At 42.3% G+C, this 8,649-nt stretch overlaps 1 non-coding gene across 1 annotated transcript; it reads right to left on the reverse strand.

Moving 5' to 3' along the window:
• Positions 1-4,223: 4,223 nt before the first annotated feature.
• On the reverse strand, positions 4,224-4,414 carry LOC142455932 (small nucleolar RNA U85). The gene has a single exon (XR_012786036.1). It is a non-coding gene; the product is annotated as a small nucleolar RNA U85 (small nucleolar RNA).
• Positions 4,415-8,649: the final 4,235 nt, after the last annotated feature.

Genomic DNA, 8,649 nt, shown 5'->3' on the forward strand with positions numbered 1-8,649 from the left:
ATATGCGCTCCAATGTTTATTGTGGCACAATTCACAATAGCAAAGACTTGGAAACAGCCTAAGTTTCCATCGATAGACGAGTGGATTAGCAAACTTTGGCACATACACACAATGGAGTATTATGCAGCACTAAAAAGCACCGATGAGCACATGAAACACGTTATTTCATGGGAAGAGCTGGAAGGAATTATGTTAAGCGAGGTAAGCCAGACCCAAAGGGACAGGTACAACATGAGTCCCCTGAGGTAAGTACAATCAGCATGACAGAAATGGGGCATTAATCCACCCAAGGGGAGGGTATGGTTTATATCTCCACAGGGAAAGTGGGACCAGACTTCAACCCAGTGTCGCAAGGTGTGAATGCAATATCCCGGCGTGGAGGACGGAACCGGTGGAGAGGTCTGGGAGGCTGGCCCCAGCACCATAAATTAAGTGGATTCCTGCCCCTCCCCCGAAAAGAACTTGTTCCAAAGGACGACATTGACCCTGCAGCTATGGGAGATGGACATATTTGATCAGAGCACACGGGAGCAGATGAAGGGGCAGGAGGAGAGAGTGGAGCACAGCCTGGCCCACCAGGCCGTGATGATGATGTTCCTGAGTAGAGCAGCCAGTCCACAGAGAGAACAACATGGCTGGCCCTACTATGAGACATGATGCCCCTCAGTGACTAAGGGCGATACAGGGGACAGCACCGGAGACACAGTGTGGGAATTGCACCTGACCTGATCCCACCACACCGAGGCAAATCACTGAGGGAGTGCAGGGAACAGCAAGAGAATGGAGTGGCAAGGTCCCCAGGGAATGCTGAAAGTGGACTTTGGGGCCAGGGCGTGGTGCCCCAACAGACTGGACTGGAAAACGCTCCTAAGGGCCAGCAAAGATCCCTGAACTAACTACAAGCTTTTCTCTTGTGAACTGTTTTGTTCTATTCTTTTTCAGTGGTTTGTTTTGGTTGTTTTGTTGTCTGGTTGTATACTGTTGCTTTGTGTTCCTCTGTCTAGTTTTCGTGCATGTTAGTGACTCCACAGGTCTGTCTGAATAGGACAGGCTGGATGAACTATCTGGATGAAAAACAACGGGACCGACAGTTCCGGGGGGACTTGGGGTGGGGGGTAGGGGGGGTAAGGAAGTGGTGTTAACAAACCCAGGGACAAGGGAAAAACATGGGACCCCAAAGGGTAGAGAAGGGGGAGTGGCAGGCCTGATGGGAAATGATCAAGGGTAAGGTTGCTTAGAGAAGAGGTATACTCTAGCCCAGGTGGCGATGAAGCATGGTAGTAGGGCAGGAGGAAGGTCAAGGGAGATGGAGGAAAGAGCTAGGAGTCAAAGCGCATTCATGGAGGTCTAGACAAAGACATGTACATGCAAATATATATAGGAGGTTGGGGAAATAGATCTTTGTGTCGAGATTTATAGGTCAAGTATTAAGGTGGCGGAAGGACCTTGGGCCTCTACTCAAACACTCCCTCTATGCATGAATACCTTCTTTTATTAAATTGGAACTCTATGATGCTCACTCTCCCGACACAACGGCTGGAGCCAAAGTGGGTGAACAAGTAAATGTGGTGAAGAAAGCTGATGGTGCCCGGCTATCAAAAGAGACAGTGACTGGGGTCTTAAAGGCTTGAAGATAAACAAGCGGCCATCTAGCTCAGAAGCAACAAAGTCCACATGGAAGAACACACCAGCCTGTGTGATCGAGTGGTCCCAAAGGGATCAGTTACCAGGCATCAAAGAACAAAAAATCATATCATAGACTACACACCTCCATGATAGGATCGCTGAAGACAAATGGGTGCACAAGCAAATGTGGTGAAGAAAGCTGATGGTGCCCGGCTATCAAAAGAGATAGTGTCTGGGGTCTTAAAGGCTTGAAGGTGAACAAGCGGCCATCTCGCTCAGAAACAAATAAGCCCACATGGAAGAAGCACACCGGCCAGTGCGATCACGAGGTGCCCAAGGGACCAGATATAAGGCATCATGAAAAAAAAAAAAGATATAAGTGTGTGTATGTATGTGTATATGTATATATGTATGTGTATATATATATTATATTAAATGAAGGGGGAAGTGCAGAGTGGAGACCCAAGGCCCAAGTGTCGGCCAACAGAGATCCCCTCATAGAGGGGCTTAGGAGAGGAGATGGGTTAATTAGGGTGTGAGGTAGTATCGATGAAGAACACAGCTTTCCCCCAGATCCTGGATGCTTCCTCCCCCCAACTACCATGATCTGAATTCTACCTTGCAGGGCTGGATAGGACAGAGGCTGTACACTGGTACATATGAGGGTTGGAGGTACAGGGAATCTAGGGTGGATGATACCTTCAGGACCAAGGGCGTGAGGGACGATGCTGGGAGAGTGGAGGGTGAGTGGGTTGGAAAGGGGGAACTGATTACAAGGATCCACATGTGACCTCTTCCCTGGGAGAGGGACAGCAGAGAAGGGGGGAAGGGAGACCCCGAATAGGGCAAGATATGACAAAATAACGAGGTATAAATTACCAAGGGCATATGAGGGAGGGGGGAAAGGGGAGGGAGGGGGGGAAAAAAAAGAGGACCTGATGCAAGGGGCTTAAGTGGAGAGCAAATGCCTTGAGAATGATTGGGGCAGGGAATGTATGGATGTGCTTTATACAATTGATGTATGTATATGTATGGATTGTGGTAAGAGCTGTTGGAGTCCCTAATAAAATGTAAAAGAAGAAAAGAGAAAAAAATGATTAGGCCAAATACTGTACAGATGTGCTTTATACAATTGATGTATGTATATGTATGAACTGTGAAAAGAATTGTATCAGCCCCAATAAATTGTTTAAAAAAAAAATTACCTTCAGCAAAATTTTACTTATGTGCACTATTAATGATATTGTATAATAATTTCAGCATTCTGTTGTCTCATCTCTCTTTATAATAGACATAAATTTGGTTTTTTTCTAGTTGATTAGCCAGCTACCTATCTTCCAAATTTCTTGGCATAGATGAGCGATTATGTCCAGGGCTGCATCAGCTTAATGAAACATTCCAATCATTTCTTCACTTCTCTCAGCTTGAGATACACTGAGCATGTTTTACTTTTTGGCTTTCTAACTTAAGGTTTTTGCACATTTCATCATAATACATTGTTTTGTCTAAGCTGACTTGATATTTTTTTCTGTTAAATGCCTTTATTTCATTTTTTTTCTATTTGCTTTAGCTATTCTAAATTCAAGAGTAAATTTTTGGGTCTCTTCAGATATCCACTTTTGCTCTTTCTTTTGTCTTTTAAAAAATATTTTATTGGTGGCTCATACAACTCTTATCACAATCCATCCATACATCAATTGTATAAAGCACATTTGTACATTTGTTACCCTCATCATTCTCAAAACATTTGCTCTCCATGTAAGCCCCTGGCTTCAGCTCCTCATTTTTGCCCCCTTCCTCCCTGCTCCCCACTCTCCCATGAGCCCTTGATAATTTATAAATTATTATTTTGTCATATCTCACACTGTCCAATGTCTCCCTTTACACACTTTTCTGTTGTCCGTTCCCCAGGGAGGAGGTTCTATTTAGATCCTTGTAATCGGTTCTTCCTTTCTCTACCACACCCTCCTTCCACTCTCACCTGTAGTCCTGGTATCACCACTCTCACCTCTAGTCCTGAAGGGATCATCTGTCCTTCATTTCCTTTTTTCTGTCTTTTAAAATGACCTTTTGCTTTCTTTTTGTACAATGTTCTTAATGTTATTCTACTAGGTAGTTTGGTCGTTAGTCATTAATGTTCAATACATGAAATTTTCTCTTAAGTTTGTGTTGAAATTCAGGTGGAATATACTCACATTCATATTTTTTACTTTCTTGGATGCGTTTTAATTGTCTTCATCTTCAACTTGAATTTTCATACGAGTGGTTTTTTTTTTGCATTTTTGAAAAAAAATCATTTTATTGGGGGTTCGGACAATTCTTACCACAATCCATACATCCATCTATGTGTCAAGCACATTTTTACATTTGTTGCCATAATCATTCTCAAAATATTTGCTTTCTACTTGAGCCCCTGGCATCAACTCCTCATTTTTCCCCCACCCTCCCCATTACCCCTCCCTCACGAACCCTTGATATTTTATAAATTATTTTTATTTTGTCATATCCCACACTGTCCGATGTCTCCCTTCACCTACTCTTCTGTTGTCTATCCCCCAGGAAGGAGGTTATATGTAGATTCCTATGTTTGATTTCCCCTTTCTTTTTTCTTTTGTCCCCTGTCTTGTCCCTACTCTCTAACTCTAGGTACCGTTTTCTCCCGGCAACTGGAAGAATCCCCCTATTAAAGAGGAAGTTCAAAAGTAGGGTCAACCTCTTGTTGGTCTGCCCTTACAGAGAACACACACAACGCTGTATCGCCCACCTAGATTACAGACCTTACAATTTCCTTTTCTACGCCACCTTTGCTCCACCCTCTCAGTATGGCCACTCTCACCACTGGTCCTGAAGGGATCATCTGTCCTGGATTCCCTGTGTTTCCAGTTTCTATCTGTACCAGTTTACATCCTCTGGTCTAGCCAGATTTGTAAGATAGAATTGGGATCATGATATGGGGGGAAGGAAGCATTTAAGAACTAGAGGAAAGTTGTATGTTTCATCGTTGCTACTCTGCACCCTGACTGGCTTGACTACTCCCTGCAACCCTCTGTTAAGGATATCCAGTTGCCTATAGATAGGCTTTGGGTCTCCACTCTGCACTCCCCCTCATTTACAATGATATAATTTTTTGTTTTTGATGCCTGATATCTGGCCCCTCCTATAACTTGTAGTCACACAGTCTGGTGTGCTTTTTCCATGTGGACTTTGTTGCTTCTGAGCTAGATGGCCACTTGATTAGTCTTTCTTCACCACATTAGCTTATGCACACATTTGTCTTCATCTATGGTGTCAGGAAGGTGTGCATCATGGAATGCCAATTTAATAGAACAAAGTGTTCTTGCATTGAGTAAGTACTTGAGTGGAGGCCCAATGTCCATCTGCTGCCTTAATACTAAACCTATAAATATATATATATAGATCTATTTCCCCACAATCCTATATAAATATATTTATATATGTACATGCTGTATTTAGACCTCTATAAATGTCCTTTGTCTCCTAGTTCTTTCCTCTATTTCCTTTCACTTTCCTCTTGCCTTCATTTGGGTTTCAGTAATTTATCTTGGTTACATTGCTCTCGCTGAATCCCTACCAGGCTTCACACACCCTCCTTGCCACTGATTTTGGATCACATGTTGCTCCCTCATCCCTGGGATGGTCAACACCACCTCCTTTGCCCAACCTCCCCCTCTCCCATGTCCTCCCAGAACCACAGGTCCGGTTGTTTTCTACTCCAGATTGTTCATGCAGCCTATCTTATCTAGATAGATCTGGTGCCATGCTCTGGTCCCAAAGTTGATCCTTTACACCCCCGTAGGAGCTCCCTGCTCTGCTCACACCCCATTGCTCTGCCACATGTCCTTAGTGCTTTGCCTCGGTGTGGCGGGGTCATTCCAGGCCAATTCCAATTAGTGTTGTCCCCAGTAGGGCCATACGTATGTGGGGGACATCTTGTCTCATAGTGTGATCAGCTATATGGTCCACTCTGTGCATTGGCTGTTCTGAGTGCGGATATCATCCTCCAGGATTAATGGGCCAGATGTTCTCCACTCTCTCTTCATCCCTATTCATTTTCTCCTGTGTACTCTGATCAGACATGAACCTCTTCCCTAGCTGCAGCTTTTGTGCCATCCTCTAAAGTAAATTCTTCTTGGCGGGAGGGGCGGTTGTCCACATAGCTGGGAATGGGGACCAGCTCTCAGGCCCCTCCACTGGTTCCCCTCTCCAAGCCGGCATGCTGCATTCACATCCTCGAACACCGGGTTTAAATCTGGTCCCTCTTTCCCTGTGGAGACACAAATGATACCCTCCCCTTGGGTTGGTCAGTTCCCTAATCCCCTGCCACACATCTCTTTTTATTTTCCTTTCCTCTCCCCCCACTCTCCTTTTTAGTTGGCTACCATATGTACCCCTGGATTTGATCAGGCCCCTGCCATACTACCTGGACCTCACCCCTGGGGTGTTTATATACAGCAGCTTTTTGCCTGTGCCCCTTTTGCATTGTTCTTTTCTTTTTTTTAATTTAATAAACTTACCTCAGTGGACTCATATTGTACTTGTCCTTTTTTTACTTGGTTTACATCACTTAGCATAATATCCTCCAGCTCTTACCAAGTGGCAATATGCTTCATGCGTTCATCGCTACTTTTTAGTGATGCATAGTACTCTATTGTATGTATGTACCATAGTTTTGTAATCCATTTGTCTTTGGTGAAAATTTGGGTTGTTTCCATCTCCTTGGAATTGTGAACACAGATTGGAGCACAGGTGTCTGGCCGTGGTTTGTTTCTTGCCTCTTCTGGGTATATGCCCAGTAGGGGGATTGCTGAGTCTTATGGTAGCTCAATTTCCATCTGTGTTAGAAATCACTGTCAATTTCCATAGTGGCTGTACATATCTACAGGTCTACCAGAGAGTTCCTATCTCAACACAACCCCTCCAACACTTGTTGCTTTCTGGTTTTGTGAATTGGGCTATCTTTGAGGGTGTTAGGTGGTAGCTCATATGCGAAGTTTGTAGTCAGTTTCACAGTCAGCCCCTGGACTTGTTTTGGCTGATGATATTGAGCTTCCTCCCTGTTTCTTCCCATTGTTGCAGTCAATTTGGTTCCTGCATATCCCACTTTGTGAGGCCCTCCCTCATATATAGATATAGATAGCTTTTATGTTGTTGGTACAAAGGTATTTGCAATGAAGAAATCGTTGGTCTTGCAAAATTCAGTCCTCTGATCTCCAGCTTCATTTCTGACAGCAACCACTAATCCTTCCAACTAATGATTCTTTTTTTCTTCCCAACTTTTCATTATAATAACTAGTAGTAGTCAAGGCTTCTAGATCACATGCTTCATGAATTTCAGATATAAATGATAAACTTATTTTCTCAGCATTTTATTATAAGGAGAAATATGTTATTTATTTAGTTCTTTAAGTATATCAAGGATTGAATAAAGTGTCACTTGCTATCAGATAGATTCCAACTCTGAGACATTATGAATACAGTGTAGAACTACCACATAAGGTTTTCAACGATGTGATCTTTTGGAAACTTGCTACCATGTCTTTCTTCCAAGTTTGGGCAGGTGTGAACTTCCATCTTTTTATTGGTAGTTAAATGCTTAACCATCCAGGCAAACTCTGATGTTGATAATGCACGCCAAAAGGTTTGCAACTATAAAAGTGTTGTAGAAAGAACCATTGCTTTTAATGATGCTAGTTACCATCAGCCGTAGGAACAATTGTGAGGATGACACAGACCATGCTGTGTTTTGTTCTATTGTGCATAGGATCGCTATGGGTCAGGGCAGACTGCAGACTCAATGACATTTATCGACAATAGTTACCTACGCAGTAAGAGAAAAGAAGTCAACATGAAAATCCAGGTTACAGAAGAATCATGTAATCATTTTGCAAGGAAGACCAGGGACAAAATTTACACAAATGTACCCTCATGAGTAAAAGGGGATGGATAAAAAGGTACCTGGATACATTAGCACTCATCTAATAAGGGCAGGAAGAGTTGGAACACGGCAGGGGCAAGGCAGCCCTAAAAACAACAATTAGGAAACCAACCATATGTGTCCTCATGTCTAAGTTATAAAGGTTGATCTGCTTTCATGCATTATAGGGGAGTGCAGAGTGCCTAAATCCCAGCTTCCTGAAATACAAATGTGTGCATTAATTATTTTTTTTGTTTTTAATTATTGCTTTCAGTACTAAATATCAATAAAGTAAAAAAATTAAACCCAAATATAAAAGTAGTTAAACATGACACAGAATATGTACACCTCTCTTTATAGAACATCTCATGTAATCATAATTATGTATAGAGAGCAGCAAATTGTACTTAAAATTAATTTTCTGGTTTTCTTTTAATGCTAGGTAATTATCCATGAAAAGGTAAAATATAAACCTTTACCAATACAATGCAAAATAATATAATAAATCGCATTTAGCATATTTCCTTAGTAATTTCACTTACATTATTTTCTTTAAGTCAAGAGACAGATGTCCATGAGTGAAAGGTATTTTCAGATGTTTTGTACTAAAGGATAGAGATGTTAGTGACTTTCAGGATTTACACAGTAAGAGAAGGCAGAGAGTGAATGTTTATTAGCCTCTGCCTTAACCATGAGTGGGTTCTCCACTATTCTGCTCTACCTATTTCATAACAGTTCAAGCAAGGAAGAAGTCCCATCTATTCATTTCAAATTTGTCCTTGGTTTTAATGAGCTGCCTGTAGATTTGAGCCCAATATTCACTCAGTTAAGACAGATTTCTTCATTTTTCTCAAGGAACAAAGGGGAAAACAAAAAATTTAAAAGCTCTGGTAAGCTTTTTCAAAAAAATGAACTTGGGAAAGATGAGTAGGAGGGATGACAGAACAATGTAGCACATAAACAGTATTATGAAGTCATTTCTCTCTGCAGTTTTCAATCCAATGTCAAAGGACACTGGATAATGACAAGTGCTCTGAACCTTAGCCCACTGAGGCAGAGATGCTCGCATGTTAGCCAATGACAGCAGC

This window comes from Tenrec ecaudatus, chromosome 8, assembly GCF_050624435.1.
Source record: "Tenrec ecaudatus isolate mTenEca1 chromosome 8, mTenEca1.hap1, whole genome shotgun sequence".
NCBI lineage: Eukaryota > Metazoa > Chordata > Mammalia > Afrosoricida > Tenrecidae > Tenrec > Tenrec ecaudatus.